At 41.4% G+C, this 27,687-nt stretch overlaps 1 long non-coding RNA gene and 1 pseudogene across 1 annotated transcript; both read left to right on the top strand.

The window, feature by feature from the left end:
• Gm41014 lies at positions 1–27,687 on the top strand. The gene is made up of 3 exons (XR_873719.2): positions 1–78; positions 26,688–26,779; positions 27,529–27,687. It is a non-coding gene; the product is annotated as a predicted gene, 41014 (long non-coding RNA).
• Positions 15,593–17,081, top strand: Gm4130 (predicted gene 4130; annotated as a pseudogene).

Raw genomic sequence — 27,687 nt, 5'->3', positions numbered from 1 at the left:
GTGGTGCAGCTTCCTGCCTGGGACATGTCCTGATCACACTGGAGGCATAGAGGAAAGTTGGTAGCTGAGGGAATCTAGGTAAGAAGGAAGGTAATATTACTCCAAGGAAAACAGCTAACTAAAGCTTTCGTTCTTTTTGTGGTTGTTTTAACTCTGTTCAGCTTTTCTATCTGAAACCAACCAACCAACCAACCAACCAAACAAACAAACAAACAAAACCAAACAAAACAATACAAAAGAAAAAGAAAAGAAAACTGTGGGGTTTTTTGGCTTTATCAAATTTTACTAACTGAAATTCCAGTACCTTCTGTGATTGCTTTTGAGATTTCAAAAGACCAAGAAAGCTGTCCCAGTGAGTAATAACACAGCAACACATCCAAGAGCTGAACCTCTGAGAGAACACTGCTGTCTGTGTATAGATACATAAAACTGTGTGTATCAGAGGTTACCAAATCTTAAAGGGAACACAGATCAAAAAAGTTCTCGAGGATAACGAAACACTATGGCATTTTCCATTATGAGAGTAGACTGAAAAGCTGTAAATCAAGAAGCAACAGGAAGCCTCCAGTAAACACCACTTTGTCCATTGGGTCCTTTGGCGCACTGCTGAGGGACACTTAAAGTGACACAAATCTCCAGTTAGGATACAGGGAAGTACCAACAGTTTACATTTGAGCCTCCGTGCTGTTCCATGGATTGTATAAACTGAAAACAGACATGCTTGATAATATAAGACTCTGACGAGCCTTAATTACAGGGGACCCCTGAGTGAACAACGTGGAGACAGGGATTGATGCAAAACCAAGAGGAATTTATTGTTCCAGCGCCCTGGGGTCATCCCAGACCCAAAGGAGAGGTGACCCTGGGCAGCCTGTTCGACAAGTTTTTATACAGTTTCCAGTGGTGGAATAGAGCATCAGCAACTAGGCACAATATGATTGGTGGAACAGTGCACCCTTTAAACTGATTGGTCTTTAGGGAATGAGCTAGTAGGGGCTTAATCAGCCTCTCCCTTCTGGCCTATGTGCTCTCTGACCTGTCTCTTCCAGGAGGGGTGGGGTCTACATGCTTAGGGGTCAGGTGGAATTTTCCACTGGGTCTGAACTGACTTCTTCAATAAGAGTCTACAAACAGGTGCTAATGATTCCTGAAGAGCATATGGTGTAAACTCATGAGGAGGGATAAATGTGACATTCTGGATTGGACACAACAAAAGTGTGACCTTATCATGAGGTACCTCCTTGTAGCACTGTACTGGCTAGTTTTGTGTCAACGTGACACAACTGGAGTTATCACAGGAAAAGGAGCTTCAGGTGAGGAAATGCCTCCATGAGATCCAACTGTAAGGCATTTTCTCAATTAGTGATCAAGGGGGAAAGGCCCCTTGTGGGTAGGACCATCCCTGGGCTGGTAGTCTTGGGTTCTATAAGGGAGCAGGCTGAGCAAGCCAGAGGAAGCAAGCCAGTAAAGAACATCCCTCCATGGCCTCTGCATCAGCTCCTGCTTCCTGACCTGCTTGAGTTCCTTGGTGATGAATAGCAGTATGGAAGTGTAAGGCTAATAAACCCTTTCCTCCCCAACTTGCTTCTTGGTCATGATGTTTGTGCAGGAATAGAAACCCTGACTAAGACAAGCACTAACGTTTATTTATGATTTATTGAGACAGAGTTTTACTTAGTATCCCAGGCTAGCCTCAAACTCATGACAGTCCTTCTCTATTAACCTCCCAATTACTGAATTTACAGGGAATGAGTGGCCCTTTCTGTCTCTATCCCTGGCATTAAGCTATAACTCCATTTCTCTGTCTACCCTTAGAGCTTTGTGTTCACATTTTTGTTATATTCTAAAACAAGTCATCAATGAATTGGTGTGATGTCTGATGTATTTATAAAAAGATAAAGAGAGGGGGGATATGTTCTATGAAGGTGTAGTCAGGTATTCGGGAAAGGGGTGTCTCAGCAGGCCCATGCTGAGGCATTCCTTCCCAGTAAGGAACCAGCCACATGATGGTATAACATAGAGTTTATTTAGGGCCTGGGGCAGGAAGGTAAGATGATAGTAGAAGAGAGAGAAAGAGAGTAGAGGCTATCTATGAGCACGTGGAGAGAGAGGGGGAAGGGAATGGGGAGAGAGGGGAGGAGGGAAAGCAAGATTAAGAGAAAGCAAGAGAATGAAGAGCAGGCAAGCAGCCCCTTTTATAGTAAGTCAGGCATACCTGGCTGTTGCCAGGCAACTGTGGGGCAGAGCTTAGACAGAATGCTAACAATGTCTATTTTATTTTATAGTAAATGCTGTAGAACATATACACCTCTATATTTTAGTTTGATTCGTTTTGGTTTTGTGTTTTGTTTAGAGACAAATTCTCACTGTGCCACCTAGGCTGACTACGAACTTCTGAGCTCAAATGATTGTCTCCTTTAGCATCTGGAATAGCTGGGACCACAGGTGACTACTGCCACACTCACTCTAAGATTCACATACTTCTAAGTCTTTATGTTTGAATGAGGTCACCTTCTAAGTTTATAAAAAGGTCTATTTATGTTGAATGTGAGAAATAACCAGTTAGAAGTTTAAAATGTAGATTCTTTTTCTGGTAGGGGGAAGGGCAGTGTTCAATAGAGAGATCTCACTGGAACTCACTATGTAGGCCAGGCTAACCAAAACCCATAGAGATCCACCTGCCTCTGCCTTCTGAGTTCTGAGAGTAAAGGTGTACCTGGCTAAAGATGCAGATTCTAAGGCCAAACTCCACAGTCTAAGGTGTGATTGGGAAGTCTGTAGTTCTAAGTTAACCTCAAAGAACTCTAATATAGCCACAACTGTCCCCACACCAAGGCTTGAGAAGCACTGGAAGAAGGCAGAACGCCATGTAGGTAGGAGGGGATTAGTAGGACAGGGACCAGGAAGGGAAAAAGCAAAGAAGGTTTGGAAACATCATAAGGAAACTCATTACTCCTAGATTTAAAAACACACAAAGAGAAAACTATCGGAAAAAGACTTCCTGTAGCCGTTTGCTAGCTTGTCCAACACTTGTGGGAGGAAAGAACACCCCTTTGTCGTGCACTGAGTTTTCATTGGTCAGGAAATAAATAAATAAACAAACAGCATACACAGAAGGAAACAACGGCCAGAGCTTGCAATGCACAGCCCTCATGAGCGCGTTCACAGCTCTGTCTTGTCTCAGACTTCCCACTCAAAGCTGGAGAGTCCTTTGTGCACAAGAAGTGCCAGAGAAGGAGCACTGCTGTCCCTGGCAAGAGGCCCTGGCTAGAGGAGGGCCTCCTTACCCCCTTTCACCATTGTTACGGTAGTTGACTTTTGGCAAATCCCAGGGCCTGAGAGGAGGGGTGTGGGGACAGAGAGGAGGTTTCCAGTTTTTAATGAAACACAATTATTTTTAAAGTAACAGCAGTAAAGGAACCCCACATCTGAGGTGCTGGCGTGACTTGACATTTTGAAATATTACTGTTTTCTTGTTGTGTTTTCCATCTATGAAATGGCAACTTTCCTTGCAATTCAGGTATCTGGTAGACTAGTTTCTCTGTCAGTGAGCAGCAGCTTGTATCTGAAGTGCAAATTCCATCCTAGCAGTAGAGTCACTTCTCCTTTCTTGCTCTTTTAGTGTTTTCCTCCTTCCTAGTGACGCCCATCATAAGCCATGTGGCAGTTTCAAAACAGTCTTCCCACTCTTCAGCATCCCTCAGTCCTCTCTCCAGCCATCTGCCAGCATCCTGTGCTTGGATACTGTGCTCAGCCCTTCTTGATGTGCTCAGCTCCTTCCAGGCTGTTCTGGACATCACAGACAAAAACAATTATAAAAATTGTAATATATATATATATATAATTTCCCTAGAGTGAATGATCTTTTCTGGAGATATAGCTCAGTAGTAAATCACCCGAAACTATCTGGTTAACACACACACACACACACACACACACACACACACACACACACACACAGGCAAACTGATAAAAACAAGTAAGTCAGTAAAATGGTGTCACCCTACCCTTGCAACAACTACCTGGTTGTCTTTGAGCAGCATTCACTGCTCAGATAATTTTAGTACTCTGCTCTTTTGTTCAGATGGTTCTCCCTGTAAAGAAACGTAGGACCAATGTGTTTTGATCTGTCTATAGTCTAAGCATACCCTTCAGCAGTAGTAACCTGCTAGCTTGTCTATACATCAGAACTTAAGAGATAATTTTTTTTAAAAGACAATATCATTGGGGCTGGGCACCACACAATCTCTTGTTCTCAGCCTTTTGGTCAGTGGTTGTTTTCTGCAACAGTCTCCCATCTATTGCAAGGAGCAATTTCTTTGTTGAGGGGTGAGAACTATATTTATCTGTGGGTAGAAGGACAAATATTTAGAATTCAGATAGGGATTGTTTTGTTCTAGTATAGTAAAATGGCAGTTGTAAGTTCTCCAAAGTTCATGACCTCTACTGAGGACCCAGGTACTTGGCTAGATTTCCAATGCCAGGCATTAAAGTATAAGAGACAGGCCATGAATTTAAGATCGAGCAAGGGGTAAGGTACATGAGAGGGAGAGGGAGAGAGGAAAAAGAGGAAATGATGTAATTTAGCATTCTAGAAGTTTCTCTTTAGTCCAGGCTCATCCTCATATCTCAAGGAAGCCCAAATCCTGATTCCAATACCACAAATTAGTTTTGGTTTGCTTTTGATTTTTATAGAAATTCAATTATATAGCATTAATTATATAGCATTCAGTTATGCCCATGGTTCATTCATTTTCATACCTCTATAAACATCCATTGGATAGCTGGGCATGGTGGCGCACGCCTTTAATCCTAGCACTTGGAAGGCAGAGGCAGGCAGATTTCTGAGTTAGAGGCCAGCCTGGTCTACAAAGTGAGTTCCAGGACAGCTAGGGCTATACAGAGAAACCCTGTCTCGAAAAAACAAAACAAAACAAAAAAATCCATTGGATAAAGAAACAAAATTTTATTCCATGAATGACCCTAGCAGAGAGCCATCAGCTCTCCAGGTGATGCTGATGGATAACTCCACCCAATGCCAGGCAGGCAGCGGGGCCCAGTAATTCCCAAAGGAATTAACATATGTCATTTCCTTACTTTAAAGTCTGCCAATGGCTCCTCATGGCTCTAACCTCCTTGGCTGAGCACAGAATCCTACTGAGCTAGCCTTTGCCTACCTCCCCTGGTTTATCTTCCACGCATCCCCAAAGTCAGAATGAGCACCCCGTGCCAGGAATCCTCAGGGTTCACTTTCCACTTCCACACATTGCTTCCTCTCTTTTGTCAATCACCTGTGGCAGGTCTCTTGTCTTACTACATTATTAGAGCTGAGGACAGACCTCTCTCTGTGCCATTCTCTCCCATAGCATCATGAAGTGAACACATGGTACCTACTGTTACCACTGCTACCCACTCTACTTGAATGATTCGGCACAATTCTCCTTTCCTTCCATTGTTACTTTTAATTTAAACCTTGTTGTGAAATGCAAATGTTCTTCACACCTTTAACAAATCTGCCTTCAGATAGAGTGCTGACAAGCTTTTTAGCGCAGACTTCATGTGCGCAGCAGTAAATGAGATAAACTCAGATATGTTTTCCTTACGATCTCCATCCTTGGAGATGTAACTGAGAGCAAAACTGGGAACCCATATATAGTCCGTGGTATAATTATTCTCACAGTAAGCATATAGCTAACATTGAATATAAAGCAAATTGTCCATCAAATTTCCTTGCAATGTAGAGTAATGTTTCTTAAAACATGGTCTAGAGCAGTGGTTCTCAACCTTCCTAGTGCTCGAATCTTTAGTACAATTCTTCATGTTGTGGTGACCTCCAACCATAAAATTATTCTGTTGTGGGCTGGTGAGATGGCTCAGTGGTTAAAAGCACCAACTGCTCTTCCGGAGGTTAGAAGTTCAAATCCCAGCAACCACATGGTGGCTCATAATCATCAGTAATGAGAAACAAATAAAAAAAAAATCTATGGGCCGGAGCCAGCGGGGCAGAGCAAGCAGGGTGGGTGGGTAGGGGAAGGGGAGAAAGAGGGAGAAGGAAAGGGGGAAAAAGAAAGAAAAAAAGAAAGAAATTTTAAAATTATTTTGTTGCTACTTCAAAATAGTAATTTTGTTATTGTTATGAATCATAATGTAAATATCTGATATGCAGGATATCTGGTATGTGATCCCTGTGGGAGTTGAGAACAATTATTCTAGCGGCTGATACTTTAAATATAGAGACTGGATTTCATCCTAGATATCTCCCTAGTAGAAATGCTGAGAGGTGGGGCCCCAGAATCTGGACAACAAGCTTCACACATGATTCTTTAGTGTAAATGGGTTTTAATTTTCATCACATGTATTTATTAATTTTGGGGTCAGGGAGCATTGTCAGTGCTGGCACATGGTGGTCATAGGACAACAGGAGAGAGTTGGTTCTCTCCTTCTACCGTGTGGGTGTTTGGGAGTCAACTCAGGTTATTAAACCTGACAGCAAATGACTTTGCCCATTAAAGCATCTTGCCAGTCCCTTTACACATTATCCTTTTTTAAATTTTTAATTTAATTTTTGACTTATTCACTTTATATCCTATTCACTGTCCTGCTCCCACAATCCTTCCCCACATTCTCCTTTCTTCTCTGAGCAGGTGGGGCCTCCCTGGGTATTTCCCCCGACCCAGGTTCTTCAAGTCTCTGTGAGGCTAGACACTTTCTCTCCCACTAAGGCCAGACAAGGCAGCACAGCTAGAAGATAAGGCAGCCCAGCCTCTCCCACATACAGGCAACAGCTTTAGGAATAGGCCCCATTCCAGTTGTTTAAGACCCACATAAAGACCAAGCTGAACATCTGCTACATATGTTCGGGGAGGCTAGGTCCAGCCCATGTATGTTCTTTAGTTGGTGGTTCAGACTCTGGGAGGCCCAAGGGTCCAGCTTAGTTAATTCTGTTGGTCTTCCTGTGGAGTTCTTATCCCCTTCAGGGCCAGAAATCCTTCCTCCTTTTCTTCTGCAAGAGTCCCCAAACCTCATCCACTGTTGGGCTTACACAAAATTCTTAATGGTGGTGAAGTTAGTCATCTGTCTAGAATTAAAACAAATAGTTCACCATATCAAATTAATAATGATAATGGTCTGGTTTTAGTATATTCTTTTATTAGTAAAGTACCTGGGTGACATGTATTAAATTAAGAACTATCTGAAACTTAAAAGAAAGGAACAATCTCTTTGGTATTCATTAGAATGACATCTCCTAAGGTTTTATACTTCTCTTCAAATTTCTAAGTTACATTCTCAGCAAGAAAAAAAAATATTGAGTTCTTACAGCTCAGCAGAAATTGGAATATTTCCAAACAAATTCTATCAGAGCAGGGATTTGCCATTCTTGACACTACTTGCTTACTTCTTCAGTTGTCCTATAACAATGATAAGACATGAAGCCAGAAGGCTAGGCAGGTGACTTAGTAGGAAAGAATGCTTGCTCTGCAAGTCAAAGGGCCTGAGTTTGACTCCTCAGCATCCATACAAAATGCTGGGCAGGGCTGCAGCCCCAGGCAGACACTGCTGATCTGAAAGATTTCTGGCCATCCAGTCTAACTTAAATGGTGAGCCTCTGATTTGGTGAGAGACCCTGTTTCAAGTCAGTAAGACAGAAGGTGATAGAGAAAGAACACAATATTCTGCTTTGACAGCAAAATGTACGCGTGCAGCTGAGCATATCCACACACTCACCTGTTTGTAACACACACATACATACATGCCTACACATACATGCACACGCACACTGATAACATCAATTTAGACATAGTGGTACTCCCCTGTAATGTCAGCACTTGGGAGGCAAAAGCAGAAAAGATGAAGAGTTCAAGGTTATGCCTTGAATTACAAAGAGGTAAGGTCAACTTGGGTTATATAAGAAAGAAAGGAATTCAGGAAGATAGGAAAGAAGGAAGATAGTAAGGAAGAGAGGGGAAAAAAGAATTCAAGGCAGATTCACCCTTTTGTGTATGTATAATAATACTTAGAGCCAAAGAAGGCAGTTATAGACCCATTACAGTAGTTTTGTAATTTCTTTCTATGGAATCCCCTATAAGAATTTTGTTAACCAGAGCAGAGCCTAGAGTCTCAGCTCCTTGAAAGGGAGAGACAAGAAGACATCTTCAGTACAAAATTTCAAGGCAAGCTTGGACGACTTAGCAAGGTCCTGTGCCTAGAAGAGGAGGAAGAGGGGGAGGAGGGAAGAGTTGTGTTAGCCTGCTCTGGGCTGTTATAATCAAATAGCTCAGCTTGAGTGATTTAAACAAATACACGTATTTTCTCTTACAATCTTGGAGGCTAAAAGTCTATGATCAATGTACTAGAAGGTGTACTAGAAGGTCCCATTTGTCGGGGAAAGTACCTTCCTGGTTGCGTCTTCATAGAGTCTGTTCTCTGCACTATGTGGAGAGAAAACAAGGTCTATCTCCTCTTTTTGTCAGGGGGACCAGTCTGATCAGATGAGGGTCCCTCCCTCCCTCTGGCTCTCCCTCTCTTCCTTTCTTCCTTCCTTCTTCAGTATTGGGGACTAAACCCAGGGCTCACATTCTAAGCAAGCACTGTACCACTGTGCAATTTTGTAGACTCAGCCTGTCTTTAAAGTCCTTCTTTTCAAATATAGTCATACTGAAAGGTTGGGGTTTCAGCACACAAGGTGATGGAGCCACAAAGCTTACACCATAGCACCATGCTCAAGGTGGCTTCCATCTTGTTTTCCAGTTTCTTCATTCTGAGAACTCACAGACAGGTTTTATTCACTTCTGGATATTTTTTTTTCCAATTGGGAAAAACAGCATCAGTTTTAGTGGCCACAGGACCTGGTGTAGCACATCCAACACTGCTATGAATTAGCTGTCCAGGCAAGTTCCTGAAGAGGAGCCATAGAAAGTTTCATGAGCTATAAAAATGTTGGCAAGTGACCCTTTTTGTAGGCTTATTCACAATGTGCCTCCTCTCGATGTAATCATAAAAATGTGGCTTTATCTGTGCTGCCATTTCCTGTCTGCTTTACAGAACATGGAATACAGTGGTGTGATATTCTCTGTTAGAATAACTATGTTGAAACTGGCATTAGTGGACATTCTTTCTAAAATCAAGATGCTCCAGGTTAGCCTGATATAGCTGTCTCCTGAGAGGCTCTGCCAGAGGCTGACATATACAGAGGCAGATGCTCGCAGCCAACCATTGAACTGATCATGGGGTTCCCAAAAGAGGAGTTAGAGAAAGGACTGAAGGAGCTGAAGGGGTTTGCAACCCCATAGGAAGAACAACAATATCAACCAACCAGAGCTCCCAGGGTATAAACCATCAACCAAGGAGTATATATGGAGTGCATATGTAGCATAGGAAGGCCTTGTTGGGCATCAATGGGAGAAGAGGCCCTTGGTCCTGTAAAGTCCTGATGCCCCAGTGAAGGAAAATGTGAGGGCGGGGAGGCAGGAGTGGGTGGGTAGGGGTCTACCCTCATAGAAGCAGGAGGACAAGGGATGGGATGGGGGTTTCTGGAGGTAGATTGGGAAAGGGAATAACATTTGGAATGCAAATACCTAAAATATCCAATAAAAAATTACTAAAGTAAAAAAAATGCTCCAGATATGGGAAATGATCAATATCTGTAATCTTGATGATCAATAGAATTATATAACACCTGTAAACTGTAATTTTAAAATTCATAGTAGATGCATTAAAAAAAAATTTTTTTTTGGTTTTTTTGGTTTTTTGAGACAGGGTTTCTCTGTATAGCCCTGGCTGTCCTGAAACTCACTTTGTAGACCAGGCTGGCCTCAAACTCAGAAATCTGCCTGCCTCTGCCTCCCAAATGCTGGGATCAAAGGCATGTGCCACCACGCCCGGCTCATTCAAAATTTTTATAGAAAAAAAATTATATCCAGGTGAAATCACTTTAAAAATATATTCTATTTAACCTAAAATACAATTTTAACATGTGATCAGTATTCCAAGACATTAATGAGATCTTTATCCCTGAAATATCACACTTACAACACATTCTCATTCTCACTAAGCACATTTCACCTGCTGGACCTCAGAGGTGGCTCATGGCCACTCTATTTAAGCTCAGGCTTAAAAAAAAAGCCACATCTATATACAAATCCTATAGCTTGGAGTCTGGAAGACAAGTCCAGTGCACAGAAAAGTACATCCTAAGTCAGGTTAAATGTGTCCACCTGGTGCACACATATCTACACAGTAAGCAACTACTTCTGTGGTGTGTGGGTGTGTTTCCCATGGTGGTAGCATCTCTCTTTCAGGCATCAGCTATTTTAAGTGATTTAAATACTGTCTTTCAGACATTCAGCTGCTCAGGTGTCAGTTCTGAGATGAATCATTTGTTTGTCTAAGATCTGTCTACCTGTCGCCTTCCATTACAGGACTCATGGCAAGGTATGCCTGTTAAGGGAAAACAGGTTCTTCCATTCCTACCCATTTCATGACCCAAGACAGGACCTTACTGAAAGACTTAATGCTGTGCAGTGGTTTGAATAGCTTTGTCTCCCACAGACACACGTTTGAATGCTTGGCCCACAGAGAATGACACTATTAGGGGGTGTGTCCTTGGAGGAGGTGTGGCCTTGTTGGAGAAAGTGTGTCATTGTAGGAGTGGGCTTTGAGGTCCTATGCTCAAGCTCTGCCCAGTGTGGAAGAGCTCAAGATGTAGAACTCTCAGTTCCTCCATCATCATGTCTGCCTGGATGCTGCCATGCTTCCTGCCATGATGATGATGGACTGAACCTCTGAACCTGTGAGCCAGTCCCAATTAAATGTTGTCCTTTATAAGAGTTGCCTTGGTCATGGTGCCACTTCACAGCAATGGAAACCCTAACTAAGACATGTAGCTTCCAAACATATCTGACAACTTGGTAATTGTCCTGAGAAATGATGGCTTCTCATGCACAAGTCTTGACTTGATTTAAGCAACTTTGAATTTTTATTTATCCCCTTGAATGAAAACAAAAGACAAACAAACAAAACAGAACAAATCTGCTCACCACCTTTCTTGACTATGAGAAACAATTTAGTCTTTTTCTTTATCTGGTTTAACTTCCCTGGTCCTGAATCATAGTTTTAAATGTCAATTTTCAGAATGTAGCAGAATTAATGAGATTCTCTGGCAGATGTTACAAGGGGACTCCTCAGCCATCTGCTTCAGGTGGGGACGTGTCAAATCTCTTGAGGCATCACTCACTCTAAGTCCTCCTGTGTCTTCCATAGCACCTAGCACAGCATCCTGAAAACAAGAGGTACACTCTAACTGCTTTCCGGAAAATTAGAAAATGTTGTAGCTGGTTATCCTAGTCTGTACTAAACTGAATTAAGGTGTCAGTAGAGAAAAAGGGAGTCCTTTTGTACGTAGGACCTTGGACGGAGGCGAGCAAGATAACACGTAAGTCAGGTGCCAAGACTTAACCCTTTAGAGAGTTAACTCTAAAAGAGTGACTGTTCCCATGCCTACATTTAAAGATCTTGGTTCAGGCTGCGTTGAGGACTCAGTGGGTTAGAACTCTTGATCTGCAAGTATGAGGGCCTGAGCTCAAATCCACAGTACCAGATAAAAAGCTGGGCATGGCACAAGTGTTCATAATTCCAGTGTTGGAGAATGGAGACAGGTGAATCCAGGGAGCTAATTAGGCAGTCATCTGAGCTGAAATGACGAGATTCAGGTTCACTGGGCGTTGTCTCAAAGAGAATTAGAAAGAGTGTCATAGGTGAAGACATCTGATATCTTCTGGCTGCTGTATGCACATGGTTTCAACACACACACACACACACACACACACACACACACACACACACACACACACACACACACAAGCTTAGTTCCAAGCATTGTGACAAGAGCTAGAACTCTGAACACTGCAATTTTGTTCCAGAAGAACTATGAAAGCATTGTGGGACCCAAAAGTTTGCAGACTCAGCGGCTGTGTGGAGAGTCAATGTAAGTGACAGAAGTTGTTAGAATTCCTGATGTGTAGGAAACCCTAAAAGGACCAGAGTCGGCACAGGGCACACCAAGACCATGTTCTCAGCACAAAGGAGATTTATTTTCCCCAGAGGGACAGAGGGCAAAGACAGGAGATAGAGACAAAGACAGGAGACAGAGAAGGGGAAGGGAACAAGGGGAAGAATAAAGGGGACGAAGGACTACCTCTGGATAGAGAGGAGACAGGTATGGCCAATAGGCAAACGATGATTTATGAAGGAAAAATGGAAAGCCCCTTGTTAGGCTGAGGTGTTTAATTTTGATTGGCGTGTTAATTAGGTGAGCAAAAAGAGGACCTTTTGATTTTTGGACTTCAATACTTTGATAGCTGCACCTTGGTGGTCGGTAGCAAAAGGAGGAAGTAGTCAAATAAAGGAATAGACCTCAGTGGCTGACTTTAGGAATGTAGTCTATGGTTTAACAATGAAGAGGGAATGGGGAAGGGTGAGGTTTGCTTGAACCATGTCTCCCATGCTGGGATCTACTAGAGCCCTTCAAATGCCTTCCTCCACCTAGGGCCCAAGGGTAGGCCATGTGAACCTATGGTCCTGAAAGCTGATGGCATATTCAGACCACAAGGGTAAGGCCTGGGGATTGTCAGTTTATAGTTCAGAACATTTTAGAGTCTAAGCAAATGCCTAAGCCCTAGAACACGAACTCCTTTCTACTTCTACCCACACCTGCGATTTTTTTTCTATCGTCTTTCTCTCTCTGATCACATACGCATTAAGTTATTCATTGCACAGTTCACACTGTGCTAATATTAAGGAAAGTACTAGAATTGTTTTCTTTTTTAGAGAATGCCAATGATTATGACCACTTTTATTAGAGACCAGTAGTTGTTGAGGAAACACTAAAAAGAAGGTTTTTGCTTCTGAACAAAAGAAGCTTTCTAGAAGCATTGACTTGATATGGCTTGGTAAATATGTAATTAAAGATCCAGGGAGTTTATAATTTTATTAAAATCTGACTCTAGACTAAATGATTTAAACCTTTAGAATGTCAAACACTGATTGCCACAATAAAGGAGTCCATTGAACATCATATAATGCCTTTTAAAACGTAGAGCAGAAGCTTCAGCCATGTGTACCTGAACAAGCAGGCTAGCAATTATTGATCCTGAAAGGAATTTAGTTTTATTACTAATGATATATCGAGCTGCTTGAATAGGTATCAGTAAAACACACATTCATGTCTAAACACATGCGAACTCATGCAGGTGCGTTTATATTTTTTGTGGCACAGCTGAGTATGGGAAAGGCCGTTTGTTTCTAAAGAAACATTGCTTTGCTTCACAGACGTCCTGGGGCACCATTGAGGCAGAAACTTTTGGCAAGAAATCTCCTAAACCATACAATTTAAGGCGAACACCACACCTCTTTGTGGGCAGTCTTGCACTTAGGAATTCATCTGGTAATTTTTTTTTTCCCATCAAGCCAATGTCTCTGCAAATCAACCTTACCTTTCCTTAAATGATTCTTTTACCCAGGTTTTGTTCGTTTTCTCTCTCTCTCTCTCTCTCTCTCTCTCTCTGTCTTTCACTGTAGCACTTCTAGAATTTGGTTTGATATTTTAAAAAGTCTCAATTCTGACTCTCCACTTCATTCATTTGTTCATGCATTCAGTCATCCATTCATCCAGTCAGTCAGCCCCCTGCCATCAGTCACAAATCTCTAACTTACTACTGGCGAGTCCCGCAGATTAATTTGTAGTGATGTTTTCCTTTCTTCATTTGGCTACCACTCGTTGTAAAAGCAGATCAAGGTTACTTTAGAAAGATGGGCCTTCTCAGGCTTCTCAGTCTCAGATGGCCTTCATCAGCACAGGCTTGGTCAGCGTGTGGTTGGGCCTCAGGCAAGGTTCCCTCCCCTTTTAGCAGTAAAGTGAGAATGACTAGGTTTGTATCACAGGGTGGAAGTTGGGAGGGGCTCTGCTTTACCTTGTAAATACTACATGTGTGTTTCAGCTATTTATGCTGCTCTGAAGTCAGCAGTTTATCAACTTCCAAATGATATTTGCGTTATCTTTGGCCCTATGCATTTTATCCCTTTGTAGCTAAACTGTTTCCTTGCTGTGTGTCTTAGTTGGGGTTTTACAGACACCAAGACCAAGGGAACTCTTATTTTTGGTTGTGAGCCTAGCCTTTAATGGCTGAGCCATCTCTCCAGCCCAAGGCAACTCCTATAAGGAAGACGTTTAACTGGGACTGGCTTACAGGTCTAGATGTTCAGTTCATTTCATCACGGTGGGAACATGGCAGGCAGGCATGGTGCAGGAAGAGCTGAGAGTTCTACCTCTTCATCTAAAGGCCACTATGAGAAGATTGGCTCTCGGGTGGTTAGGAGGGAATTCTCATTGCCCACCTCCACAGGGATACACTTCCTCCAACAAGGCCACACCTCCTAATAGGGCCAATCCCTGGGCTAAGCATATTCAAACCACACACCACGGTAACTTTGAACCTTTTGTCTTTGATTGTATAGATAAATTTCTTTTTAGCTATCATTCTTAATATCTTGTTTACTGAGACAAAAATTTTGTTATATAGCCCACTCTAGCTTCATCTCCCATTTCAGTCTCTCAAGTCCTGAGATTATGGTCCTGCCCTACTATATGGGTCTCAATCTTGATATCCATGATTCCTGAATAATCGTCAGTTCCAGAAAGTTCAGTCTTATCTCTTCAGAGGTTCCTCTCTCCAGTTCTTAATAGCCCTAAGTAATGGAATTCCTACGTTGGATCTTTTCCTCCTATTCTGTCATCCTATTACTGTCTTTGAATAGAATGATACACCAGTCACATATCTCTAGGACCAAGGAGTTTCTGAGGTTTGACCCTGTGAGAGCCAGTCATGTTTTAAGTTTTAATTACTGTGCCTAAAAGATCCATTAAACAAAAGAGCCTCTAGCATGTAAGCCCCTTGCCCAAGGACAAATATTCCCTAAGATGCTGGAGGCTATTGTTCATATAAGATAACAAGCACAGGTTTCCACTTCCCAAAACAAGTTTGGTTGATACAACTGCATTGGATGTATTTGATCCCATATACACATGCAGGAAATACATCAGGATGTATGCTTGTCCCAAGTAGGACAAAGGTGGGAAACATAGCCTTATATGTATGCTTTATAAGCACCTGGACAACTTAACTTAGTTCATGGCCATTTTCTGGAAGCACCTGGAATGGACCTGACCAGAGTCCATCATCCTGGCCAGTATTTAAATTAAAGCTTGCCTTTCCGCGCTACCCGGGAACGGGTCCATACATCGTTGTTCTTGATTCCCATCGTAACTTAAAGGGAAACTTACACAATGTCCGGAGCCCTTGACGTCCTGCAGATGAAGGAGGAGGATGTCCTCAAATTCCTTGCTGCGGGAACCCACTTAGGTGGCACGGACCTTGACTTTCAGATGGAGCAGTACATCTACAAAAGGAAAGGTGACGGTATCTACATCATAAACCTGAAGAGGACCTGGGAGAAGCTGTTGCTCGCAGCTCGAGCTATTGTTGCCATCGAGAATCCTGCTGACGTCAGCGTCATCTCCTCCAGGAACACTGGCCAGTACCAACATTATAAAGGAAGTGACTTTGATTGCGAGTTGAGACTGTTGATTCATCAGAGTCTGGCAGGAGGAATAATTGGTGTTAAAGGTGCTAAAATCAAAGAACTTCGAGAAAACACTCAGACAACAATCAAGCTTTTCCAGGAGTGCTGCCCTCACTCTACTGACAGAGTTGTTCTTATTGGAGGAAAACCTGATAGGGTTGTAGAATGCATTAAGATCATCCTTCACCTTATATCTGAGTCTCCTATCAAAGGACGTGCACAACCGTATGATCCCAACTTTTATGATGAGACCTATGATTATGGTGGTTTTACAATGATGTTTGATGACCGCTGAGGATGACCTGTGGGATTCCCCATGAGGGGAAGAGGTGGTTTTGACAGAATGCCTCCTGGTCAGGGTGGGCGTCCTATGCCTCCTTCTAGAAGAGATTATGATGATATGAGCCCTTGTCGAGGACCTCCACCACCTCCTCCTGGTCGAGGTGGCCGGGGTGGCAGCAGAGCCCGGAATCCTCTTCTTCCTCCACCACCACCCAGAGGGGGAGATCTAATGGCTTATGACAGAAGAGGAAGGCCTGGAGACCGCTATGATGGCATGGTTGGGTTCAGTGCTGATGAAACTTGGGACTCTGCAATTGACACATGGAGCCCATCAGAATGGCAAATGGCTTATGAACCACAGGGTGGTTCTGGATATGACTATTCTTATGCAGGGGGGTCGTGGCTCATATGGTGATCTTGGCGGACCTATTATCACTATACAAGTAACTATTCCCAAAGATTTGGCTGGATCTATTATTGCCAAAGGTGGTCAGCGGATTAAACAAATTTGTCATGAATCTGGAGCATCAATCAAAATTGATGAACCTTTAGATGGATCTGAAGATCGGATCATTACCATTACAGGAACACAGGGCCAGATACAGAATACACAGTATTTGCTGCAGAACAGTGTGAAGCAGTATGCAGATGTTGAAGGATTCTAATGCAAGATATTTTTTCTTTTTTATAATGTGAAGCAGTATTCTGGAAAGTTTTTCTAAGACTAGTGAAGAACTGAAGGAGTCCTGCATCTTTTTTTTTTTTTTTTTAATCTGCTTCTGTTTAAAAAGCCAACATTCCTCTGCTTCATAGGTGTTCTGCATTTGAGGTGTAGTGAAATCTTTGCTGTTCACCAGATGTCATGTTTTAGTTCCTTACAAACAGGGTTGGGGGGAGGGCATGCAAAAACTAACATTGAAATTTTGAAACAGCAGCAGAGTGAGTGACTTTTATTTTTTGTTAATTGTTGGTGGTTTAAAAAAAATTCCCCCCATGTAATTATTGTGAACACCTTGCTTTGTGGTCACTGTAACATTGGGGGGTGGGACAGGGAGGAAAGTAATAGTCCACATGTGCCTGGTATTTGTTCAGAGCAGTGTGCAGAATGTAATGCTCTTTTGTAAGAAATGTTTTATGATTTTAAAAATAAATTTAGTGAATCTAAATTAATTAATTAATTAATTAAAGCTTGCTTCAAATTTGGCTCAAAATCATGGTAGTGATCTTACTCTTACCTGGTAGGATTAACAACCTTTTTATTACCCAAGTTGGAAAGTTCAGGCAGACACACCATTGATCACTCTACTTTGCTGTTCACACTTCTCCCTCAGCAGTTGCATCTTTGGTGATCATTGTTGCTGCTGTTGACCTCACTACACAGGTTCCCCTCTAACAATGATTAGTTGTGTTTGTAGTGAGGGTGCTTTTGAAATTTTGTCTTATAGTCAAGAGTTCTATTTCTTCTTAATTTCTAAAATAAAATTTGCATTTTAGATATCTTTAATATCTAATATATTTTTACGTGCTACTCTCTATTAAACTGCTCTATCATATAAAGTTTTTAGTGATAAATATTATTATTAATTGGATTTGTTCAATGGAACCCATAGTAAATTATTCCAAAAATGTTTCTAATTTTTCTTTGTTGGGCTTATTTTTAAAGAGATTTGATCTAGAGATTTACCTTGGACAGCCTGGTTTAAGAGTAACTCTAGGGTTCCGGAACCACGCCGAGTGTATTCTGCACAGGTAAGAGTACGGATTATAGAAGCTAAAAGCTTCTGGGACAGGCGGGAGCCACAGAGCTTCTAAGGCAGCCCCCTTTTCGGGCCCCAGACAGCTGGCCACTTTCCCAGCCAGAGGAAAGGGGTCCGCCCCGCCCGGGAGCGCTTGGCCTGAGCATCAGCTGCAGACATCTTGGTTCCAGGACTCCTCCGAGAGTATTCTGCACAGGTGAGAGTGTAGAATACAGAAGCTAACAGCTTCTGGGACAGGCCAAAGCAACTCAGCCTCGGGACAGGTCCTGTTTTGGGCCTTCTTCTTCGGCCTGGAGGGAGGTCCTACGGCCAGGTATCTGTGCACCTTTCCTGTAAGAGGAGAGCTTGCCTGCAGAGAGTGCTCGGACCACTGAAACTCAGAGAAGAGATCTAGTCTCCAAGGTCTGCTGATAGAGGCTAACAGAATCACCTGAGGAACAAGCTCTAACCAGAGACAACTATAACAACTAACTCCAGAGATACCAGATGGCGAAAGGCAAACATAAGAATCCTACTTACAGAAATCAAGACCACTCACCATCATCAGAACACAGCACTCCCACCCCACCTAGTCCTGGACACCCCAACACAACCGAAAAGCTAGACCCGGATTTAAAAGCATATCTCATGATGATGGTAGAGGACATCAAGAAGGACTTTAATAACTCACTTAAAGAAATACAGGAGAACACCACTAAAGAGTTCCAAGTCCTTAAAGAAAAACAGGAAAATTCAACCAAACAGGTAGAAGTCCTTAAAGAAAAACAGGAAAACACAACCAAACAGGTAGAAGTCCTTAAAGAAAACACATCCAAACAGGTGATGGAAATGAACAAAACCATTACTAGACCTAAAAAGGGAAGTAGACACAATAAAGAAAACCCAAAGTGAGGCAACGCTGGAGATAGAAACCTTAGGAAAGAAATCTGGAACCATAGATGCGAGCATCAGCAACAGAATACAAGAGATGGAAGAGAGAATCTCAGGTGCAGAAGATTCCATAGAGAACATTGGCACAACAATCAAAGAAAATAGAAAATGCAAAAAGATCCTAACTCAAAACATCCAGGAAATCCAGGACACAATGAGAAGACCAAACCTACGAATAATAGGAGTGGATGAGAATGAAGATTTTGAACTCAAAGGACCAGCAAATATCTTCAACAAAATCATAGAAGAAAACTTCCCAAATCTAAAGAAAGAGATGCCCATGAACATACAAGAAGCCTACAGAACTCCAAATAGACTGGACCAGAAAAGAAATTCCTCCCGACACATAATAATCAGAACAACAAATGCACTAAATAAAGATAGAATACTAAAAGCAGTAAGAGAAAAAGGTCAAGTAACATATAAAGGCAAGCCTATCAGAATTACACCAGATTTTTCACCAGAGACTATGAAAGCCAGAAGAGCCTGGACAGATGTTATACAGACACTAAGAGAACACAAATGCCAGCCCAGGCTACTATACCCGGCCAAACTCTCAATTACCATAGATGGAGAAACCAAAGTATTCCACGACAAAACCAAATTCACACATTATCTTTCCACGAATCCAGCCCTTCAAAGGATAATAACAGAAAAAAAAAAAAAAACCAATACAAGGAATGAAATCACACCCTAGAAAAAGCAAGAAAGTAATCCCTCAACAAACCAAAAAGAAGACAGCCACAAGAACAGAATGCCAGCTCTAACAACAAAAATAAAAGGAAGCAACAATTACTTTTCCTTACTATCTCTTAATATCAACGGACTCAATTCCCCAATAAAAAGACATAGACTAACAGACTGGCTACACAAACAGGACCCAACATTCTGCTGCTTACAGGAAACCCATCTCAGGGAAAAAGACAGACACTAACTCAGAGTGAAAGGCTGGAAAACAAGTTTTCCAAGCAAATGGTCTGAAGAAACAAGCTGGAGTAGCCATTCTAATATCGAATAAAATCGACTTCCAACCCAAAGTTATCAAAAAAGACAAGGAGGGACACTTCATACTCATCAAAGGTACAATCCTCCAAGAGGAACTCTCAATTCTGAATATCTATGCTCCAAATGCAAGGGCAGCCACATTCATTAAAGACACTTTAGTGAAGCTCAAAGCACACATTGCACCTCACACAATAATAGTGGGAGACTTCAACACACCACTTTCTTCAATGGACAGATCGTGGAAACAGAAACTAAACAGGGACACAGTGAAACTAACAGAAGTTATGAAACAAATGGACTTAACAGATATCTACAGAACATTTTATCCTAAAACAAAAGGATATACCTTCTTCTCAGCACCTATCAGGACCTTCTCCAAAATTGACCATATAATTGGTCACAAAACAGGCCTCAACAGATACAAAAATATTGAAATTGTCCCATGCATCCTATCAGACCACCATGGACTAAGGCTGATCTTTAATAACAAAATAAATAATAGAAAGCCAACATTCACGTGGAAACTGAACAACACTCTTCTCAATGATACCTTGGTCAAGGATGGAATAAAGAAAGAAATTAAAGACTTTTTAGAGTTTAATGAAAATGAAGTCACAACATACCAAAACCTATGGGACACAATGAAAGCATTTCTAAGAGGGAAACTCATAGCTCTGAGTACCTCCAAAAAGAAATTGGAGAGAGCATACACTAGCAGCTTGACAACACATCTAAAAGCTCTAGAAAAAAAGGAAGCAAATTCACCCAAGAGGAGTAGATGGCAGGAAATAATCAAACTCAGGGGTGAAATCAACCAAGTGGAAACAAGAAGAACTATTCAAAGAATTAACCAAACGAGGAGTTGGTTCTTTGAGAAAATCAACAAGATAGATAAACCCTTAGCTAGACTCACTAGAGGGCACAGGGACAACACCCTAATTAACAAAATCAGAACTGAAAAGGGAGACATAACAACAGATCCTGAAGAAATCTAAAACACCATCAGATCCTTCTACAAAAGGCTATACTCAACAAAACTGGAAAACCTGGTCGAAATGGACAAATTTCTAGACAGATACCAGGTACCAAAGTTAAATCAGGATCAAGTTAACGATCTAAACAGTCCCATATCCCCTAAAGAAATAGAAGCAGTCATTAATAGTCTCCCAGCCAAAAAAAGCCCAGGACCAGATGGGTTTAGTGCAGAGTTCTACCAGACCTTGAAAGAAGATCTAATTCCAGTTCTGCACAAACTATTCCACAAAATAGAAGTAGAAGGAACTCTACCCAACTCATTCTATTAAGCCACAATTACTCTGATACCTAAACCACAAAAAGATCCAACAAAGATAGAGAACTTCAGACTAATTTTCCTTATGAATATAGATGCAAAAATCCTCAATAAAATTCTTGCTAACCGAATGCAAGAACACATTAAAGCAATCATCCATCCTGACCAAGTAGGTTTTATTCCAGGGATGCAGGGATGGTTTAATATACGGAAATCCATCAATGTAATCCATTATATAAACAAACTCAAAGACAAAAACCACATGATCATCTCGTTAGATGTGGAAAAAACATTCGACAAGATCCAACACCCATTCATGATAAAAGTCTTGGAAAGATCAGGAATTCAAGGCCCATACCTAACCATGATAAAAGCAATCTACAGCAAACCAGTAGCCAACATCAAAGTAAATGGTGAGAAGCTTGAAGCAATCCCACTAAAATTAGGGACTAGACAAGGCTGACCACTCTCTCCATACCTATGCAACATTGTACTTGAAGTCCTAGCCAGAGCAATTAGACAACAAAAGGAGATCTGGGGGATACAAATTGGAAAAGATGAAGTCAAAATATCACTTTATGCAGATGATAAGATAATATATATAAGTGACCCTAAAAATTCCACCAGAGAACTCCTAAACCTGATAAACAGCTTAGGTGAAGTAGCTGGATATAAAATAAACTCAAACAAGTCAATGGCCTTTCTCTACACAAGGAATAAACAGGCTGAGAAAGAAATTAGGGAAACAACACCCTTCTCAATAGTCACAAATAATATAAAATATCTTGGCGTGACTCTAACTAAGGAAGTGAAAGATCTGTATGATAAAAACTTCAAGTCCCTGAAGAAAGAAATTAAAGAAGATCTCAGAAGATGGAAAGATCTCCCATGCTCATGGATTGGCAGGATCAACATTGTAAAAATGGCTATCTTGCCAAAAGCAATCTACAGATTCAATGCAATCCCCATCAAAATTCCAACTCAATTCTTCAACGAATTAGAAAGAGCAATCTGCAAATTCGCCTGGATTAACAAAAAACCTAGGATAGCAAAAACTCTTTTCAAGGATAAAAGAACCTCTGGTGGAATCACCATACCTGACCTAAAGCTTTACAACAGAGCAATTGTGATAAAAACTGCATGGTACTGGTATAGTGACAGACAAGTAGACCAATGGAATAGAATTGAAGACCCAGAAATGAACCCACACACCTATGTTCACTTGATCTTCGACAAGGGAGCTAAAACCATCCAGTGGAAGAAAGACAGCATTTTCAACAAATGGTGCTGGCACAACTGGTTGTTATGTAGAAGAATGTGAATGGATCCATTCCTATCTCCTTGTACTAAGGTCAAATCTAAATGGATCAAGGAACTTCACATAAAACCAGAGACACTGAAACTTATAGAGGAGAAAGTGGGGAAAAGCCTTGAAGATATGGGCACAGGGGAAAAATTCCTGAACAGAACAGCAATGGCTTGTACTGTAAGATCGAGAATTGACAAATGGGACCTCATGAAACTGCAAAGCTTCTGCAAGGCAAAAGACAATGTCAATAAGACAAAAAGACCACGAACAGATTGGGAAAGGATCTTTACCTATCCTAAATCAGATAGGGGACTAATATCCAACATATATAAAGTACTCAAGAAGGTGGACTTCAGAAAATCAAATAACCCCATTAAAAAATGGGGCTCAGAACTGAACAAAGAATTCTCACCTGAGGAATACCGAATGGCAGAGAAGCACCTGAAAAAATGTTCAACATCCTTAATCATCAGGGAAATGCAAATCAAAACAACCCTGAGATTCCACTTCACACCAGTCAGAATGGCTAAGATCAAAAATTCAGGTGACAGCAGATGCTGGCGTGGATGTGGAGAAAGAGGAACACTCCTCCATTGTTGGTGGGATTGCAGGCTTGTACAACCACTCTGGAAATCAGTCTGGCGGTTCCTCAGAAAATTGGACATAGTACTACCGGAGGATCCAGCAACACCTCTCCTGGGCATATATCCAGAAGATGTCCCAACCGGTAAGAAGGACACATGCTCCACTATGTTCATAGCAGCCTTATTTATAATAGCCAGAAGCTGGAAAGAACCCAGATGCCCCTCAACAGAGGAATGGATACAGAAAATGTGGTACCTGAATATTTCCCATATTTTCATATATTAAAATATAGTCATCCCTCATTATCCATGGGAGATTCATTTCTGAACCCCACCATCCATCCATACATCCATACATCCATACATACATTTATAGACACACACATATACATGCACATACACACACACACACATAAATACATAATTCTCCTATATACTTTTAACGATTTCTAGATATGTAACTAATACAACTTAAGACTGTGCGACTAGTTGGTATACAGTGCTTTTTAGGGAATTATGATAAGAAAAAAGAATGTAGCCTCAGAACAAAGGCAATCACTGTAGTTCATGTAGTAGCTACTACAGTACACAATCTACAGACAGGATGTATTAGTCAGGGTTCTCTAGAGTCACAGCACTTATGGACAGTCTCTAGATAGTAAAGGAATTTATTGATGACTTACAGTCGGCAGCCCAATTCCCAACAATGGTTCAGTCGCAGCTGTGAATGGAAGTCCAAGGATCTAGCACTTACTCAGTCTCACGCAGCAAGCAGGGGAAGGAGCAAGAACTAGAGCTAGACTCCCTTCTTCCAATGTCCTTATATTGTCTCCAGCAGAAGGTGTAGCCCAGATTAAAGGTGTGTTCCACCACACCTTTAATCCCAGATGAAAGGTGTAGCCCAGATTAAAGGTGTGTTCCTTATACTCGGAGATTCAATCTTCTGGAATCCATAGCCACTATGGCTCAAGATCTCCAAACCAAGATCCAGATAAGGATCTCCAAGCCTCCAGATAAGGGTCACTGGTGAGCCTTCCAATTCTGGATTGTAGTTCATTCCAAATATTGTCAAGTTGACAACCAGGAATAGCCACTACACAGGGTAAATAGAGTGAAAATGAAATAATAACATGAGCTAGGCTGGGCTATAGGTCTGTAATAGAGTACTCCTTCAATAAGCTCATGTCTCTGGGCCTTATGCTCAGTACTGCACTACCACTACCATTACCACTACCAACATCACCACCACCAATAATAATAATAATAATAATAATAATAATAATAATAATAATAAACAACCATGCTAATAATAAGCAACTAGTGTTTAAATTGAATATGCACAATGGGCTAAATATATTTCTAAACATTTTATACTTAGTAATTATATAAATGTAAAAAATATATAATTCCCTACATAATACATATGGTATTTTGAATAAGAAATGTCCCTCAATGAGTATCTGGCTCATGGTTGGTGGCACTGTTTGAAGAGGTTATGAGACATTAGGATGAGAAGCCTTGCTGGAGGATGTGTCACCAGGGACAGGCTTTGAGAGGCTACAGCTTGCCTTGCTTCCTGTTTGCTTCCTCTGCTCTCTGCCTGTGGATAGATGTGTAAGCTCTCAGATGTGCGCTCCTATAGCAGACCTGCCAGTTGTCATGCTGTCCTTGCCATCCTGTACTCTGCATTTGGAACTATAAGTCAAAATAAACTCTTTATGCTATAAGCTGCTTTTGTTTATGGTATTTTGTCACAGCAACAGAAAAGTAACCAATACAATACATAATAATATGTTCCCAACTTTACAGACACAGAAACTGAGTCACAGACAAAATTAGTTGACATACACAAAATTACTCAACTATTAATGGCACACTACAAATTCAGATACAGTCACTGTCACCTCAGGATCCATGTTTTAATTATAAAACAATAATGCTGACTCTATTCAGGCTAGGTGGTACCTGAATGCAACCCCAACATTTGAGATTTAGGTAGGACCCTGAGTTGCAAGCCAGCCAGGGTTAAACAATGAGATATCATTCCAAAAAAAAAAAAAAAAAGACAAATGAGAAAGAGAAGCATTGTCTACTGCTCTCAAGTACATTTAAAAAGAAAAATTGACATAGGATATCTCTATATAGCCTAGACAGCCCTTTAAACATAGTCTTTCTGCCTTAGCTTCCACAGTCCTGGGATTACAACCCTGTGCCATCTTACCTACTTCAATGATGGATTTAAAGTAATATTTGCCCAACCAAAAACATTTTAGACTCATTTGTCTGCCAGGGGGGACGAAAAGTCATATTCATTCCATTGCAGATATGGAAGTCAGAGGACAACTCGCCTCAGGAGTTGGTTCTCTTTCGACCATGTGGATCTTGGAGAATCAAGTCAAGTCATTAGACCTAGCAGCAACCACTGTTATCCAGGGAGGTATCTTGTCTGCCTAGCATCACTTACATCATCACAGTAGTCAGGCTAATCCGGAAAAGGAAAAGCCCAGTTGTGAAAATATCATCACTACAATCTAATATCTCTGACTTTTCACTTTACCCATTACCCAAAGAAATGCAATAAAAGGACTAGAGAGATGACTCAGCAGTTTAACAGCATCTGCTGCTGTTATAGAAGACCAGAGCTTGGTTTTGCATACCTGTGTCAGGGGGCTTCGTGGAACTAATATCCTCTTCTGAGCTCTATAGGCACCTGCACATGTGTGCATATGCAGACACATAGTTTTAGACATTTTTTAATCTTGAAAGGAAACACAATTATTACAGTAGTCCACGATCATTTATCTACATTTCTTTTTTTTTTAAAGATTTATTTATTTATTATATGTAGTAAGTACATTGTAGCTGTCTTCAGACACTCCAGAAGAGGGAGTCAGATCTCGTTACGGATGGTTGTGAGCCACCATGTGGTTGCTGGGATTTGAACTCCGGACCTTCGGAAGAGCAATCAGGTGCTCTTACCCACTGAGCCATCTCACCAGCCCTTATCTACATTTCTAAGTGACTCAAAAAGACAAGAGTTCATAAACACATATGTGGACATTCCTAACATGAGGAGTAGAAAGAAGTGGGAGGTTCGTGAAGGGTTAGTATAAGATAAGGCATTCTTGTAGCCCATTCCTTCTCCTGGAAGGTCCCCAAAGGGCAGCACCAACAGGGCTGAGGACTTAGAGATAAAGTGCTTAGCCTCAGGCCAAACTACTGGTCAAAAACCCTGTGTGGGGTGGGGGGTGGGGCAGTCCCCAGTCTATGAGAATCCCTTTAAGTAATTCTGATGCACCCTATTACTTGAGAACCATTGCTAGCATCTATTTAGGATTTAATTTATTACAAATACCAATGTCCTTTATGGTGTGGGATGTTTTTCACAGGACCATGGTAAGTCTCCACGCATCATAAACCACTAAGCCTCAAGCTGACATTTACTGCTTTTCCACTGAAAGCAAGGAGGTTAGCTCCCCCTTTCAACTTAGGTTCTTATTAGGCTATAGCACTCAATAGAAACTTCTATATAGGTTTCACCACCCCCTTTATAAAACATGTAATCCTTGTCATTAAATTTAGCAGGGAAGAAAAGAGCTTGTAAAGTAATCCTCCTTTTTGTATAAAAAGCATAAAGGCTAGTTCTTTTTCTTTTTGGATTTCTATGCAGTAAGCAGTGACCAGTACCTGAATCTTTTACAGCAGCCCAAAGACGCAATCCAAGTTGTATGAGTTTACTATCTTAAGTATTGACTCAAAGCAAGGTAACACATAAGCTGCTTCTTCAGTTTGACCATATTTTAACCAAACATTGCTATTGTTTCGCCTATATATAAAATGTTTTCATGATGTCTTCTCTTCCTGAAAATCATCTCTTGATCATCCTTTGCCAGGCTCTGTGCTAGATGCTGAGGATATGGCTAAGACTGGTGCCGTCCCTGTCAACACAGACCTTGGAGGTTGGTAGAGATAGACAAGAGCCCAGGTAATTACAATACAGCGTGATAAGTGTTATGATAGGTGAAATAAAGGGTGCCACTGGAACTGATCTCAATAAAAATGCAACGTAACTGCTGTCTGAGTGATTTATTGCTCTTGATGATAAAATATGCTTGCAAGATAGAAGCTTACTCCTACTCATCCTTCAGGAGGCAGCTCTAGTTGTCATGTCCTCACACCCTCCAGTGAGTTTTGTCCCTCACTACCTTACTCTCCCTCCCCCCGCCCCCCCGCCACTTAAGATTAGAGTCCTTTCCATGGGCATCCATCAAATGCTGTGTATTTCTATTACAGTGTTGTTCACACTGCATTCCAATGGTCTGTTCACATGTCCATCACTCTGATAGACTCTCAGCTCTTGGAGGGCAAGGACTCTATATTATTTGTCTTTGTGATTTTTAGCATAGAGCTAACATCAATACTGTTTTATATTCTTTTACTGCATGATTTAGGCTTGCCTCTCCACTATGAAGCACCGTTATATGCTTTATCACCTTGGGGGGAGGGGATGGGCTTTTCTCTTGATCTTTTCATTGCTGGGAACATGAACTCATTATAGGCACTTCTCCTAAATAGGCATGATTAAATGGAATATGCACCTTAATATTACCTCACAGTTATAATTAGCAGAGAAGAGAAGATAATTTCTACATGAATGCTATCTGCATAGCATCACCACCTCCCTTAGTGATTTGTTGACCTGCCTAGTGTTTCTCCATTGCTCTCTTGTTCCAGGTGAACCTACCCTTGGAGGGAATGAAAACGAGCCTGTAATGGCTATTCCTAGTTGTCAACTTGACTATGTGTGGAATAAACTATAATCCAGAATTGGAAGGCTCACCTGTGATCCAGATCTTGACGCTGGGAGACACAAGTTGAGGTAAATCTTCAACC

Source organism: Mus musculus, chromosome 13 (genome assembly GCF_000001635.26).
Source record: "Mus musculus strain C57BL/6J chromosome 13, GRCm38.p6 C57BL/6J".
NCBI lineage: Eukaryota > Metazoa > Chordata > Mammalia > Rodentia > Muridae > Mus > Mus musculus.
The sequence above is the reverse complement of the archived record's forward strand: the minus strand, read 5'-3'. Positions and strand labels throughout refer to the sequence as shown.